Source organism: Aquila chrysaetos, chromosome 11 (genome assembly GCF_900496995.4).
Source record: "Aquila chrysaetos chrysaetos chromosome 11, bAquChr1.4, whole genome shotgun sequence".
In the NCBI taxonomy this organism is placed as follows: Eukaryota; Metazoa; Chordata; class Aves; order Accipitriformes; family Accipitridae; genus Aquila; species Aquila chrysaetos.
Window position 1 is genome coordinate 24,479,177 of NC_044014.1, and position 17,740 is coordinate 24,496,916.

At 39.1% G+C, this 17,740-nt stretch overlaps 1 long non-coding RNA gene across 1 annotated transcript; it reads right to left on the reverse strand.

The window, feature by feature from the left end:
- Positions 1 to 9,972: 9,972 nt before the first annotated feature.
- On the reverse strand, positions 9,973 to 15,309 carry LOC121233651. Its single transcript, XR_005933573.1, has 2 exons — positions 15,210 to 15,309; positions 9,973 to 14,203 (listed from the first exon to the last, which is right to left on the reverse strand). It is a non-coding gene; the product is annotated as an uncharacterized LOC121233651 (long non-coding RNA).
- Between the last annotated feature and the right edge of the window lie 2,431 nt (positions 15,310 to 17,740).

Genomic DNA, 17,740 nt, shown 5'->3' on the forward strand with positions numbered 1-17,740 from the left:
TGGCAGTTATATATCAGGGGACATATTAAGGGCAGTGATTCTGGTTAATGCAGAGATTGCCATTATCATTGAGAGGTGACAGACAAAGTAATTGCAATATTTTGGGTAACTGTGCACTAATTGAGCACTAGTATTGTTTTGCAAGAATCAGAAAAAAGGTGCAGTCCAGAAAAGCATCGCATGATGAGGTCTTGCTCCTGCCCTGATGGTACTGTTGGTAAGTTAAATGTATGTCTACAGAAAAAAAGCCACAGCAATCTATAACCATTCATTTAGGGAGATCTGCTATGAAAGGTAATTGAAAATGCTTTGGTTTTGACATAAAAGATTCCATATCAAAGAGGATACAGTAGGGCTGGAGATTGGGAAGGATTTATTTATCTTAGGAGTGTGGCAGCTCAAGAAAATTTCCTAGCAGTGTACGACAGCAAGAATCAAGAATATCACAAGACAGAGCATAATTTAGCTGTATACAATTCAGTGAGGAAGACAGGAAGCTAGATGGAGGGCAGTTTTCACTGTTAACAATTCAGAAGCTACATCATGACAAAGTGGAGACTGCACCAATACAAGGGCTTAACCCTCACTGCTCATACACATATTGTTTCCTACAGTTACTAGCAGTATGACCTCATCAACACTTGCTCAGCTTGATACACAGCAGGGGTGCTGATATCCATCACTCGTACAGAGCCAGTACATGGTCTTAGCACCATATAAGACCTATGGCCTACTGAGGGGCTGTGTGGTGCCAAGTGTTGTGAATTAGAGTCAGTTCCTGAGTTATCCTCAAGGGCTCTGATCACAGTACCAACCAAGGTATATACTTACGTAGGAGTTGTTAACAGATGTCCCATTTCCCCACCTTCCATTTTGTTCCCCAAAATAAGAAACAACCTGCAACCACTGTGACACACAGAAGCTGTGACAGATAAACAATTCACCTCCCATATAAGAGACACTACAGCTCCAGCCTATGACATTCTGGCAAAGATACTGGCATCAAGACAGCATAGCTTTCCAAATGGGACTACAGGCTATTCTGTCTCTGCTATTTGATGATCATTCCTGACTCTGAACTAGTCTTTAACATTGTAGGGAAAAAAATTAGCAGCTAAAACTTCAGAAAGAATTCAGTACTGATATATACGCCCTTTGACAGGGACAGAGCATGTCACCACAACAACAAACCCTGGTGAAGCTTCTTTAATAATTAGCCTGAGAGAGATGCAAGCATCTTATTTTTGTCAACAGATAAAGGAAAACAGGAACAAACTGAAACTTTAATATCTCTAGCAGCTATTCCCCCAAGGCTTTTCTCCGGGGCAGGAGAGTTCATTTGTGCATGTGCCAGTTATATAGCCAGTGACAGCTGAGTGAAACAGAGGGGGGAAAAGGGATTCTTCTCCATGTAGCTACCAGACTTTGATGAATTTTCTTCTTGTATGACTTATACTGGCAACACAACAGAAATCCAGGTCTTTCCAAATAAACAATGCAAAAAGCCTGACTCAAGGAACTCTGAATCTGCCTTTAGTTTCCCACAGAAAAACAGCAGCTTTACATTTCCGGTCCGCGTATCTTATTTTAGATTACGGAAACTATTTTCACAGATCACTTAGTGGCGTGAAAAGTTAGGATTTGATGTTACAAGATCCCAAATCTCTTTTTTCCACTAAAGCAAAAAACATCAGATGGTCAAAACCTCATAGCTTTAGTTGCTGTTAAACTGGATTTGATTTTGTTTTATGGCAATCTTCATCAGCCTTACTATTTTTGAGTCCTTCTCCTACTTTGTGCAATGACTGCTAGCAAGCGTGGATTTACAGATTTCAGAAACATAGAACAATTCTGCAACTGTAGTATATCATGTTGTTGTAACAGTTGGTAGTCTTGAAGAAGAGGAAGCTTGCAATTAGCATGCACTACACTTGGAAGAAATCTGGAAGAAAATACTTGATGAGTTGTCTACACATGTTGCTAGAATCAATGGTTGTTCAAAAGATTGTAGTAATCCAGGGATTCTCTATAATAACTCAGTGTCCTACAAAATTTAAATTACAACAGCCACCTCATTGCTGATGCTCTATTTCAGATAGCTTCAAGCCAGAGACTGGGCTAAGCTTGTGTTTGAATACACTACAGCCAATTTCCCGAGCAAAAGACACCTTGTTCTTTCCATACTAAGAGTTTCATTACTTCTGAAAGTGCCAGTTAAAACCCAAGCACATCTGTTTGTTAGGTTTGGGGTTTTTTTGTTGTTGTTGTTTTGGTTTTGGTTTTGGTTTTTAAAGGAATATTCCAAACCAGGTTTACGAACACTGGTAAGAAAAATCGGCATCTTCGGCTTTTATTCCTATAGTACCTGCACACTGTATTCTCTCTGGAGAAGTGCTCTTTATTCTGGCTCCTGATTGGCTACCGAGGCTTCAAAGAGACAGTCTTTACAAAGGTTCTCATGCTGCATCTTTCCTAATGTACTTGAGCTCTTTACTGCAAGGAATTAACGAATGGGAAGAAAACCCTCCTTGGCTTTCACTTTCGAATCAGAATTTGTAACAGTACCTATCAGAAATAGCATTTTATTTATAAACAGATAAGATTTGAGATACCTACCAACGTGCAAACACAGAATGTTCCAAAGCCACTTCATAATCCCTTCTCAGAATCAAACTGCACTTCAAAAGAGTACTTTTAAAAGTATGAACTGTCTTCAACCATCGAATGACCTGACACTTCAAAGAAATATTTCCAAAAAACCATCATAAAGATGACTGATGGATTCTGTAGAAGTTTAGCCATTAGCTTTCTGCTATCACACAGCGTTAAATTGAAGATGGAAAAGCTGATACAGCTTCCCTGACAGTTCTCAGTAAGGGAAGCACTGTAGAACCTTCAAGGCCCCAACCAAAACCAGGAACTCCTGCAGAAGTAGAGTTCATATTTATGAACTACAGCATCCTGCTCTGAAAAGCTCATTTCCCAAGCTATATAAGGTATTTTCTAGGAGTCACCATCTCTGAGATTATTAAGTCTCAGAAGCACAGAGTACCAGTAACTTTCTTTGCAACAGATTTAGAGACATTATCTATAGTACAAAAATATTTGACATTAAATAGAGGAAAATTCTGAATCCCTTCCTAGGCCTGTACTGGCCACTGATAAAGATTAGCCCAATGCAAACTAAATATATTAGTAAACTAGCACATTTAATGGGGACAACAGAAAGTAAGTCAGATCCTGAAAAGTCATGTAGTATTGTAATTAAGTGTGGTGTTGTAATTAAGTGTTGTGACTCATACTACTTTCTGGGATTTTAGAATTAGAGTGCTGCATTTCTGAGCTTTTCTTCCCAGAATAGATATGGGAATTAGATATATTCATTTAACAGTTTGTATGGCATTAAATAATTAGAGAACTCTAGAACTAGTGCTCTATTAGTAGTAATAGTGAGGCTAAGAAGAAAACTTCTAAAGTTTTAGAGTCAGTAAGGTTGAATGTTGAGTTAGTGGGGATTAGAAGATTACCTAAACTGATGTAATGAAATCAGTTTTTTTCATTAGATAATAAGCAGACAAAATTATGCCTCTCAAAAGAAAAGCCTAACAACGACACGCCAGCCTTGAAACAAAAAACACTACTGAGTGTCTGAACACACTGCAGTCACAGGGGAACTCCTTTAAAGCTTAGCTGGCTGACACTGGGGCTTGTGGGCATGATGAGACGAGTTGTCTGCTTTAGTATCTTGTTTTAAAGCCTCTTCCGCACCATCATGTCAAGTTCAGGAGAAAGCTATAGCCTAAGAAGTACAGATGTGGGTGATTGTCCTAGTTTCAGCTGGGATAGAGTTAACTGTCTTCCTAGTAGCTGGTACGGTGCTATGTTTTGAGTTCAGTATGTGAAGAATGTTGATAACACTGATGTTTTCGGTTGCTGCTAGTAGTGTTTAGACTAATGTCAAGGATTTTTCAGCTTCTCATGCCCAGCCAGCGAGAAAGCTGGAGGGGCACAAGACGTTGGCACAGGACACAGCCAGGGCACCTGACCCAAACTGGCCAACAGGGTATTCCATACCATGGGACGTCCCATCTAGTATAGGAACTGGGAGGTGGGGGCGGGGAATCGCCGCTCGGGGACTAGCTGGGTGCCGGTCGGCGGGTGGTGAGCAATTACACTGTGCATCATTTGTACATTCCAATCCTTTCATTATTGCTGTTGTCATTTTATTAGTGTTATCATTATCATTATTCGTTTCTTCTTTTCTGTTCTATTAAACTGTTCTTATCTCAACCCGTGGGTTTTGCTTCTTTTTCCCGATTTTCTCCCCCATCCCACTGGGTGGGGGGGGGGAGTGAGTGAGCGGCTGCGTTGTGCTTAGTTGCTGGCTGGGGTTAAACCACGACAGTGATGAATTTGTTTCAGACTGTGAGTTAATAACAACTAGATTAGCCAATGGGCTAAATGGGAGTGATGATACACATGGCGTGAAGGGAGCCTGTCTCATGACTTGTCACTGAATTCCCAGTGATAGCTATGAACTGTTCCAGTATTTCTGAACAGATTAAAGGTGACTTGTTTTTAAAGGAGATTTTAAATTAGCTTTCATACACAATTCATTTTTACTTCTTTTTTTTAAAAACTTTACTCCATATTAAATGACAACTGAGAACTCATCTCACGCACAATGAGTTGCACACCTTGGGCTGCTGCTCTTCAAAAACTTGACTTCAGGTCACAGCCCAGGTTGTTGCAACACTGCAGATCATTTGAAATCTATGGCATTATCTGGTCTGTTCTAGCTACGTGGAAAGAGTAAGCCACAGTTGCAGCTTCTTATGTTCCTGTACAAGGTAAACTCACAAGAAAAAGGGACAAAAAATACTATGAGTGGAGATTACTCCAGGACTGAGAAAAGCACAAGTTTGCTGTCTCTCTTACAAGACCAAAGGTCGTACTGTTTCCTCTTGTCATGGTTTAACCCCAGCTCGCAACTAAGCACCACACAGCCTCTCACTCACCTCCCTCACAGTGGGATGGGGGAGAGAATCAGAAGGGTAAAAGTGAGAAAACTCATGAGCTGAGATGAAGACAGTTTAATAAGTAAAGCAAAAGCCACACATGCAAGCAAACCAAAACAAGGAATTCATTCACTGCTTCCCATTGGCAGGCAGGTGTTCAGCCATCTCTAGGAAAGCAGGGCTCCATCACGTGTAATGGTTACTTGGGAAGGCAAATGCCATCACTCGGAACATCCCCCCCTTTCTTCTTCCCCCAGCTTTAGATGCTGAGCATGATGTCATATGGTCTGGAATATTCCTTTGGTCAGTTGGGGTCAGCTGTCCCAGCTGTGTCCCTTCCCAACTTCTTGTGCTCCCCCAGCCTACTCACTGGTGGGGTGAGGTGAGAAGCAGAAAAGGCTTTGGCTCTGTGTAAGCACTGCTCAGCAGTAACTAAAACATCCCTGTGTTATCAACACTGTTTCCAGCACAAATCCAAAACATAACCCCATACTAGCTACTATGAAGAAAATGAACTCTATCCCAGCCAAAATCAGCACACCTCTATATCAGTGTCTGCAGGTCTAATTCCAAATAAAGACCAGGCCTTTGTGTCTTTACAGATGACAACATGTAAATAAAATCATAGTTTACACTGTCTTACTGACTTTTTCATGGTACCTATATACAGTTTCCACTGCAAGAAGAAATACTTGTCTTTCTGCTAGCCTTCTGAGTGTTATTTGGTATGCCCAGTTCTTCAGCAAATAGAAAATTAATATTGTCCCACATGAAGTGGGCAGACTATTCCTAGGGGAGGCGGAATAAATGGTCTGCTAGGAAAAATTTACATCTCTACTCTGTACATTGTGACAACTCTGTAAATTGTTAGCAAATAGGTGGCACTGTGCCAAACTGCAGTTGAGGCACTTCCTATCAGGGGTTTAAACATAACCAAGGGGATATGCCCACCTCTCAGGAGAATGCTAATAGCAGTTTTGTAATGGTAATAGACTATTGTTACCAAAAAACATGTTGGAATGTCACAGACTATATAAATTCTGTCTTAGAGGCCCATATGAGCTGCTTGTCATCTCCCAGAGTGTCTGAGAACTCTGGAGACACTGGAAGATGTTCTGGAAGATGTTAAATCTCATCAACCACATTCATGACTGAATGAATGTTCCCCAACTTCCACCATAGTTATAAAGCCTCACATACATTACTTATTCCTTTGTGGCTCTTCATAAAGGTACCTCATGCATGCCAACCTCTGTGCAGTTTTCTAATCACTTTACTGCAAAAAGGATGAGCTAGTAGAGACTGTGCACTATGTTTTACCATATCACTACTTATTGTGGTCAAACACTGTTGACCACATCTATAGCTGAGCTACTATCTGGAACTTGTATAGCAAAAGCAAGTTATTTGCTGCAGAAGTTGGATTTAGTTTTAAACAGACTAAGTAATGTTCAGAGTGTTTATGTACACAGTCCAAAGGCAGCTCCTGTTCTGCTTCACAGCTTCCTTTGCAATATCCAGGAGCACCTCCGGACTGTCACGAGTTTAAGTCTAGATTGAATGTGTTTGGGAATAATTTGCACGTACCTAAACATATAATTCTGTTGCATTAATTTTGCAAGTTTCTTCAAAATTAAAAGCTCTGGTAATGCTCAAATGGGAAAAAAGTTTGTGGATTTTTTTCCAGGTCACATAAGTTCTTTAAAGTTCAAAGATAAATTCCTTGCTCTATTAAAATATGTGTCAGTTCTGCTACTTAATTCAGTGCGATGAGGATTTCAGCAAAGATATTTCCTTGCATGCTTAGGACTTGGATAAAATTTTGCAAAGTTGGGCTAAGTACTTAAGAAATCTGGGAAAAATCATAGCTTACGTGGAAATTATGAAAGACTGAGGTATAAGATTGGGGGGTGTGTGGGTGTGTCTACATACAACTAGTAACTAATATTAAGTATTCTCCCATATGTTCAAACATTCCTATAAGCATTTGAGAGACATACAGAAGTCTTACAATAGTATGATTTACACAGAGTAAATAAATCATCCCTGTGTAAGGAAGTTGTAACTATGCCAAACATTTCAAGAATGGGAGTGTGGAGGAAAAGAGACATAAGTAGTATCACATCATCTCTATCTGGAATCTAAAACCTAAAGTTAAAAATTCAAGAGAATGGATTCTCGGCTGCATATATTAGTGGAGCTAGAGAAGTTGAAAGAATCAGCTTAGAATATCCAGAATCAGCAGAAGAAAACCAACAGTGTACTCAGATGCTAATTCAGTGCTGTATCCAAGATCACTGGCTAAAACCCATAACAGCATTAAACTGGGAAGCTAACTCTGAGACTACTTCAACACATCTGAATGCATTAACAGTAAGGCAATCAACATTCAACTGTGTAATTACTGTGTTCATGTCAAATCACATAAGATAAAGGCACATAGAAACAGTGCTCTAAAATGGCTCAAGAAGAGCCGTCTACAGACTAAGCCTAAAAATATGACTTAGGAATTTCCAGGCACTATTAAAGAATGAAAAAATGTTTATTTTTAAATAGTCTCAGTTCCTTCTTTTCTAAAATAAGGACTTATTCCATGCCAGCCTCAGAAGAGAGCACTACATATTAGCTAATATCTAACACATCCTTTGAAAAATACGTAGTGCTGAATGAACTTGCAAAGAACATCGAAAGATATAAGTAATATCATTACCTGCAGAGAAAAAAGAACATCCGCAAATAGGGAGATCAACCTACCAGCAGACAAATTGATATTACTATCACTGCTAAACAATACTTTCAGTTACTTATAATAGTAATTTTTGGTGGCAAAAAGATAGGACTATTCACCGTTGATAATGTCAAATCATTATGTATTCTGTCTGTATCTTACAGACTACAATGGGAGTTTTGTGATTTCAGCAGTTTTGTAAGTCCAGATACTTCTGAATGTCATTTTGCCAGTGTGTGAATCACACAGCCTGTAAAAAAAGACTACCCTAGTGGGATTTTCATATGTAGTGGAATGCAAGCATCTAAATTCTGACCCAGCATGTACTATTTCATGGCAGAAAGTAGCTTGCTCAGCCTTTCAGGTTACAAGACAAGTAACAGGAGAAATTCACTGCCACATTACAGGGGTGAAACCCCCAGTTTTCTACCTTAGGTGGGAATTCCTAAGTAGGGTTTCTTACACCTTCCTCTGAAGGTGTCAGGACTGGCCACAATCTGATTGGATTTGACAGGTTAGTGGTCTGATCTATATGACAACTGCTACTTTCCTACAAAAAGTCTGTGTAAGTATTTGTGCTCCTAGGAAAATAAAAATAGGAAGTATTTTCTATTTCTTATATCAAACAAAAGTATCTTTGTCTGCTTCTGGAATACTAAGTCTGAACTCAGTGTGGCTGTAGGGTGCTAGCTGGGAATAAAAGGGAAAAGAGAAGAAGCCTGGAGATTTTCACAAAGCTCTGGAGCATTCCATGCATATGGAAACATTTGCAGTAGCATTAGCAGTAGTGCCAGATTACCTCTTTTCTCACTGTAAAGGGTGTCTTCTGACTGTGGCAACTGCAAGAAAATACATATCTAAGGTGTCAACTGCCATCTCTTTAATTTTACAGGCTGGGGGGGACAATGCCACCTTGTTTCCTGTGTATGGCCCTGCTTCAAATTCGGCCTACAGAGAGCAGAAGGGGAAACAGTGCAGCAGAAAGAAACAAAACTCCTTTGATTCTGGGGTGGGGCAGGGGAGAGCAACATAGTGGATCTGGATGGAAGAAGCACAGTTCTCCATTCTGCAGTATTATCAGCAGAATGGTTAATTCCCTGGAGTGCTCCTGCAGTGTCCATACATGCAAACATACTGAAAGTAAGCTGTAACTTAAGAGTATTTAACATATTTTATTGCAGACTCAAAGCTGACTGTAGCCAATTGTCACCATTTTAAATATAATTCAATTTATATTTGCATGTACTTTTAAGTTATTTTCTTGTCATTAAAAAAACAATGATTTTATCATAATGGTTACTTCTTTCCTGAGGACTCTTTTTTTGTCTCAGCTTGTCCCAGAGTTGAATCTTGTGTAAATGACTCTTTCCAAATGAATGAATGAATGTCATCATTGTTATCATTGTTGTCTTCTTTTCTACTTTTTTCTTTTCTTCTTTTTTTTTTTTGTTTTGTTTTTGGTTTTTGGGGGGTTTTTTGGTTTGGTTTGTTTTTGTTTTCTTTAAATACATATTGGCAGCTTTAGATGTTATCACAGAACAACCACACCTGGGACACTATAGACAGGTGCTGGGCAAGATTCTTTACATAGCTCTTCTGTGACAACGCACCTCAAACCTTGACCTCTGGCACCTGTTCTCCTTCTGGTCCTGGATTTTCTAGGGAGTTGTCTCTCTGCTCCCTGCATGTCCACACTCCCTCTTGTTCTACTCCTGGGCCTCCCAAGTTCTTGCCTTTATGCAGCTCCTGCAGTTCCAATCCTGGACTGGAGAGACCCTGAGCAGAATCTAAGCTATGCAGATTCAGTATATTGGGTTGTTTGTGGGTTAGGTTGTGGCTTTTTTCTTTGTTTGTTTTGTTTTTTAGTTTTATTTGCTCTTTTCCTAATGTTCTCTTAGAGATACAAGCCAAGGTCAGGCCTGGGTTGCAACTCTACTTCTTCCCACTTTGTGGGTGATGGACAGAGCAGAATGGCAGCGGCCAGGATGGAGTGTTTACACTTCCTCCTCTACAGTGGTGTAGACCATTGCATGATTCAGTATGATCTGCAGGATTTCAATGCAAAGGCCATAGTGTCCCGCTTAGACAGCGTCTCTGAGTTTATCTGCTTGCACCCACTATTAAAGGCTGTGTGTAAAAAGTAAATACAGGCCTCTCACTACTATAATCAGCATAACTGCTTTGGATTTTTGCACTGACATGGGTCATCTGTGATATTATTATTTCTTAAAGAAATACTTGTGCTCCTTTTGCATTCTTTTTTTTTTTTTTTTTTAGAAGAATAACAACACTTGTTTGCTAGTGTGGAATGGAACAAAAATTTTCTTCAGTAAAGCCTATCTGCAAATACAAATCCACAAATCCAAAGACCATGTTATCTGTTGTGTTCCCCAGCTGATCAGTGTCCTGGACATCATAATCTCTCTTTTGCATTCCGTGTAAGAAAGTCCTCATGTAGTGCCATCTGTTCCTGCACTGGCAGGTTTACTTCCTACCATAACATGTGGCAATTAACATTTATACCTCATCTTGGCATTGGACGTTTGATATGCAATCAAAGGGGTCCTCAGCCTGTTAAGAGTCAGGAGCCCTGGAGGCCCTTTCTATAACCACCTGAAAGGTACTTGCTTTTAGGGTTTGAGCCATGCAAATCTGTGAACCATGATTCTCATTATATTTCAGATCTTAAACTGATGTTGATCACATATTTTGCAACTAGACCACTGAAAGGAGAACCAGAGTCCAGTGTCCAGCACTGTGTTATCCCCAGGATCCTCTCCGCTGCAAGATCTGGAAGGCAACTGTGCCGAGGTGATACACTTTGTAGCCATCAAGTACCACAACCAGCTCTCAGAAACACATTGCCTGTACAGAGCTTTACCGACAACAGCAAGCGCAGCGTAGGGCCTTCCCTACTGATAGTCACATTTGGAAATACACTTAGTGGTGCTATTTTTAACTCTTCCTGAAAGCTATAGAAGTACTGGTTTCCTATGGGAGCTGAAGGAAGCTAACCTCCCAAGGGTGTTGTGCTGTGGATGCATGAACTGTATCTGCTCAGATGCAGGGCGATTTCTTAAAATGTTTTGCTTCAGTTTAAACCCATATTCTTCCTCTCCTTTACTATTACTTTGAAATTAAAATATAGGAGGCATGTTTCCTTTGCTAAAAGAAAGTCTATGCTCACCGTCATTTCATGGACAAAATAAAATCTTCTCCCTTCATGAAAGCCCTCGGATACTTGAAGCAGTCCTGTCTGTAGAACGCTTATATGATTTTCCCAAAAGAATTTTTCTCCCTGTCTCAGTCCTTTGTTCAGAGTCTGTTTTCTTTACCTCATTTTCAGATCTAATTTTCCTTGGGTTTCTATTGCATTATGTTCTCTCTGTCCTCTCTCCCAGTCTCCAAGAGCAATGCAAACCTAATTAAAGACTCATGGAATTTTTAGGCTATGTTAGTTAGAAAGGGTTAGAAATTGAAAAGAAAATAGGTTTGCATGAAGCCATGGGAGGTTGTTTCCAGGCTTCTTTTCTGGAAGAGAGGTGCCACAAGTTTACTCCCAGCTTACAGGAAAGAGATGCAAGGATTGTATCTCACATAGAGTGTCATAAGCATGGAAATAAGGTGCACGGGAGTACACAAATGGGTATCCTTAATATATGTACAATTTTCTTCTTACAGCTCATGTTTTGAGTGCTAAAAAGCATGTGTGGCAGTTAGAGGTTTCTCCAGCAGGCAGTCTCTGCCACATGACTAGATGCAAGGCCACGCCATGACCTGACCCTCAGCTGTGCCTCCTAGATCACTGTGTCCATGGTTGTCCATAGGGTCAGGACATGATGATGCAGCATGCATTCTGTTTTCCCTCACATTATCGCTAATTTTGAAAAGGAACAGTGCTGTGTTTATACAACATGTATCTTTGTTGTAACAGAGATGAGTCGATCCTAGCAGAAGAAAAGCTCAGTCATACAGAAGAGGAAGTAACAGCAACAGCAGATAACAAGTTACTTCCGTATCGCACATCATCACTCTGAAGTTTCTCATTACCCTGACACCAATTTTGGTGTTAGAGCAGAACCATTTTACAGCAACAACATAAAGACACACAGAATCAGGCCATGTGTGTCATCTAGCACTCTGTCCCAGCTCTGACAGTGGTCAACAGTAGATGTCTGTGAAAGTGTACAAAAGCAGGGCAAGAATAAAATAACAATTCCCAAAGTACAGGTGTCCAGCTGAAAAATCTAAAGCTGAGTATCTTCTTGAGCCAGAAGTAGTGTCTCTGCGTTTAATAGACCCTGATGGGATTATCTACTGTGAATTTGTTAAAATAGCTTTTGAACATTTTTTACTTTGAACTTTGTTCCATATAAACTTTTGGAATCAATAACATCTTTTTATGATGATAAAGTGAAAATATCTCTCTACTAAAGTTGTAAGCACTTAACATTCAAAATCCTTTATTTTGTCATTCACAGCTATGGATAGCACAATTATTTTTTTTAATCTCCAACTAAAGTCTGAGCATTTTAAGCATGTACTGTGAGGGACAGCCTTTTACGTGTTTATGAACTCATTTTTGGACCCCATGATCATGTACACGATGGAAGATGAAAAGTGGAACCAAATCAGGCATTAGGGTTTAAGCCTTTTGAGGGGTAAAATACATCTTTCAAACAGCAGCCAAAGCAATGTCTTCTTACAGAATGAAGTACAAAATTTCTGCAGTTAGACAGAAACAACTTAATCAAAGTTGCAACATTTCCTATTTCGGACAGCTCTGAAAGCTAATGGTGTAATTTAGTAGCACTCCTACTAAATCTTTCACTGATGGCACATTAGCTGAATCACTATGACTCAACTTAAACATTAAAGTCCTAATTTGAGAGACTTATGACTTGAAATTTAGAAGTCCTTCCCATTACAACTTGCACATGGTATCGTTATTTTGGTCGTGGTGGTAGTGGTAGAGAGGCACGAAGGCATACAAGAAGTTTTTTAGAACCCACAGAGAGAAATGTTGATGGTTTTGCCTAATGACACATAAATAATATACTCTCATACATACCACCATAATATACCACCCTGAAGAAACTCAAATTCAATTGTTCAGATGGCAGAGTGAGTTTCAGAAGTTTGAAACACAGGGCAATCAAATCTCTTTTGCTAACAGAACACAGGATTCTTCTTATGGGGAGTTTGGAAAGAAAAACAGAATCTTTTACCTTCACCTTAACAGAGTCTCCCAGGACAAGCAGCACCCTATCTCTTCTACAGCCGTTCTTGCCTGAGCTATTCTAGAAAATTCACAGCTCTTTCACAATGAGTAAGGGAAACTAGCCTACAAATTATTTTCCTTCATAAAAAGCCCACCCCCATAAGAGGGCTTTTCTAATGGCATTTCAATTTGTAAGACATTGGCTTCATTTTCCTTGGTTGTTTCTAAAAGCCAGATTTATCCTCATGCTAACAAAAGGTCCTAAAACTTGTCTATAATGCAGCCAATAAGGGTACCACTTACAAAGTATTCTGTAAACAGTGGCTCACTAGAAATGTGAACCACTTTGCAGCCCTGTACTCTGTCAGACTTGGCCTTGCTGGTTTGGCTCCGTACTCTTTTGGCCTGTAGGCCACTGCTGCTCTATGTGCCTGGCTGACACACAGCTACCACTACTTATGGAAGTCAGAAGCCTCAAAAACCTGCAACAGCTAAATACGAGTGAATCTACCAGCTAGTAGCTAGAATCTGTTGATCCTCTGCTTGCTTGGGGCTTTTTTTAAAGGTCCTCCATATGCTAAATGTATATTAAAAGCTCTTGTTAAATCCTTTGAATAAGGATTTGCAGAATGTGGGGTCTAAATATTGGTGAATTTAGTTCTGTTGAGAGAGACTGTTCTGGCAAAATTTCAACCAGACCTGGTAGTAAGCCCCACTAATCGTCTCACAAGTGTTCTTCTTATGAGTCTTCCTGATAAATCTGCAAACCCAACAGATTGATATCGGCAGAGTATGGATATACATTTGGATTTGGGGTAAGTGCACTATTACATACTGAAAAACAGAATTGAAAAAAAATAGCTGCACTTCTGTTGTTCAGGCCCTAGGCAGTTAACATTCAACAATGCTTCTTTCTGCTATCACAGTATTTGTATTTCATTCCTTTATTCTGACTAAAGCATTACAGCAGTTACCTTTCTGAACAAATTCCAAGAAGCTCATGTACTCCCAACTATTTTGTCCCTTGCTGTGCTGAGGATGGCTTCCCAGGCTACTACGGCTGCTTCTCTTCTCCCATATTTGGAAGTTGGCCTGAGTACGGAGATCCCCTGTGGGTTTCTGTTTAAATTCCAGAGTCACTGTTGCACATTACCATTGCCTTCAGTTGATGTAAATCAAATACAGTATGAGTGAAAAATGTGAGTATAGGCTTGGCTAACCGCTTTGCAAGGGAAACTGTAATAAATGCAGAAAGTTTATCTCAGGAGAAAATGTTTCACAAGCGCAGCATGTGATGCTGTGTGATGCTGCTGAGGCTATTGACCCTCATTTGGCAGCAGTCTGCACACACTTTACCACTGTGTACCACATTTAAATGGCAATGCTGACACAGTATGCAACAGTAAAGACTGACACACTTGCATGGAAAAGATTGTTGCCTGGCATCGGGGCATTTTTCTATACACAGAGCCCAAAACCTAAACAGGAATTTCATTTGACCCCTAAAATTTTAGGGCATCTGCAGCAACCTTAGTAGCTCTTAATTTTTGCTTCTCATCTTCCAGCAGCTCCAAGACAGCAGAACCCAAACATCTACTAGTTTCAAAAAATGTTAAAATTTTTATTAATCAAGTGTTATTTTCTGTCAGTGGACTGAATACATGATATCATATGGAACATAATACCTTAAATAGGAATGATTTTAAAATAATTCAACAGACTAATAGTTTATAGCCAAGGTCCTTTCGGAGAGGGTTTATGAACCTCTTATTCCTATCTCTGAATACTCACATGGGTAATGTCACCTGTGTAATGGGGCAAAAATCCAGTCCACTAACACTTGACCCCTACAGGAAAGTAAGGCAAAGCACAGGGATCTTCTCTATGTGTAAGAGATTCACAATTTAATTCTTAATAGCTATGAATCTAGCTATAGAGGAGACTAAGAGAAAGATGATCATGTTTTCTGTACACTTTAAAAAGATTCTAAAACAAATCTTATACATATAACATGTCATGAGGACAGTCTTTTCAAGCCCAGAAATGTTGCACGGATCAACGTAATTCTGGATTCTTCCCTTTGCAACAGGATAAAACTCTCACCACAGTCCTAATGATCTTTAAACCTATGAGTAGCACACTGTTGAATACACACTGTCCTTTCTGTGACACCACTGCATTTTTATGAGGAACAGCAAACAAAATGTATATATTCACAGAGCAATCTTACAATGAGTCTTACTGAATTTTCTGGAAGTACAAGGCCCAATTATGTGAAAATTATGTGAACTGTAGGTTCAGGATCTCAGGGCAGGAAGAAGGAAGTATTTTTGTATTAGGTTAATTTTCTTTCCTTAATGTAATTACTTGAAGCTCCTCTGAGGTCTGGGATACTACAAGAGTTTTAGTCGAGATGAATTAATGAATATGGCACAGGTAAGAAACGCAAAAGTATTTCAGTGTGATTTATTCTGTGGATTTGTATCTCTGCTGTATATGGAAGGAGTTTATAGATATATAGAGAAATTTGGTGCTATCTAGCAATTTCTTTTTTAAGTATTGCCTAATTTGGCCATTTAGTACTTGCTGATGGCAGTAAACTCCCATATCTACTAATACAAAGCTACAAATCTTTAGTATGCATGCTAAATAATATAATTATTTAAGCCATAAAGAATCTATGAAAGAGTTAAAGATCTTCACAATTATCCAGTAAAAAAGCAATGACATATATGAACATATTCAAAGACTTCATTATTACTAAATATAGTATTATTTAATTTTAGCCAGTGGCTTTTCCAGAAGCCTTGGCCAGTCCAAAGGCTTTGGCTTTGTGGTGAACTGGAATGTACACAAAATTGCAGAAAACCCTGAGCCTGTTCATTCTCCACTAGGGATATAAATAATTTATGAGACTCCAAACCAGCAAAACACTTAAAATTTCAGACTAATCTTACACTTACCAATACACACATGCTTTAATACTTCAGTAAATCAAATCCAGTGTGAGGAACTACTAGGAAAGGAGTTGATACATACAAGCACCTAATATTACGGGGGGGGGGGGTGGGAAAGCCTGCAGAGGCACTGATAAACACGTAGCCAAAAAAATGCAAGTATTGCATAGGTCATCTTCTAGGCTGATTTGGATACAGGGGTCCTTGAAATTGAATTGAACATAATTATATGCAAAAATACTTAAGAACTGACTGAGTATCAAGATGTGTTCTTGCAAGGCAGATAAAAAAAATTTAAGAACTTACTGTAGGCATCTCAGCTGACGTATCTGTCCATTTCAGTGCAAAGTAAAACATGGAAGCTTAAACTGATCAACAAGAGCAATTTAAACCAACCTTTCACTTTTTAAGGAAATGTACAAAGAGCATACAAGAAGTCAGTTGCCACATCTTCGCTGGTAGATGCAGCAGCTCTGTAAACTGCTTGATCACAAGTCTTACTGCTCCCCAAAAACATGTTCTTAGAAAAGAATCATGGTGCAACAAAGGACATTTAAATCTGAATGACAGCAACCACATGAGGTTTAATATTCTTAACTTAAACACATTTAACATCTTCAGTTTACTTGCCTCAATTTCCCTGTGTCCACGTGTAGACATGACCATAAATATTAACCAAAATCACTAGTGGTAAAATGAATGTTTAGACTGTTAAAATGGTCACCTACTGTGAATAAAGCACTTAGATTATCTACCACGTAACTCAATTATATTGACAAGCTCTGAGCCAGCATACATATACTTGGAACACAAATACACATCTCTCATTGCCTAAAAAGGTTATTTAAAAGAACACTGCCATAACAAATGTGATACTTGGTGGGATATATAGGAATAGTCTTTTCAATTCTTTTTTCTTGTAGTGGTACTTATCTATCCAATCACAGAGTCAAGCTCCTAAAAACTACCTGTTGCTTTTTGAAAAAACAAAGTCTACTGTAGGTTCATAGTAATGTTGTCAGAGGAGTAGAAAGACTTTTTGTTTGCATATACTGTGAATAGACTATAATTTTAACTACACATGCACTATCATATATGCTTTGCACATATACAATAATATATTCTCATCTGGAATTTTTCAGAAGAAACATCTGTTTTTTTGAACCTCATTCCTAGTTAGCAATTTCTAGAATAAACAATATATATATACACACACATATATTTAATATGCTTATCTTTCTACATGTTTTATGTTCTTAAAAACATTCCTTGAATTGCGTTGTTGTAATTGTTGTGATACTCCACAATAAACCACTCAAGAATGCTGTGTAGTTAGTGTTTTGAGTTGAAAGCAGTTGGCACAGTAACTAAGAAGATGAAAAAATAAGCTACATTTGCACTTTTGGTTTCCTAGCAGATGCTACATAGCTGTATAGAACTTCCAGCAAGAAACTCCTTGAAGGAGACTGTAAATTGGTAGCAGCATTCTCTGCAAATCTAAGCCCCACTGTGTTTTAAGAACACAACACACCTATAGAAGGGCAGTTAGGAACCAATCAGCGTTGTGTGATGAAACAAAGTTCCTATTCAGGAGATGGCTGACAAATGTGATTTAAATTTTCCAATCCTAATAGGCTGCTCCCATCTAGCTCAGACAGTGACTTATGATGAGTCAGCATAGAAAAATCCTGAAGTGTTGGTCTCATTGCAGTTCCTAGAACACAGTCAGCCAAGACCCAGAAGTAAACAGAACCTAACCTAGTTTCACGGCAGAAGTCATCTTTATAATGGCAAGGCACATTGACAGACTATTATG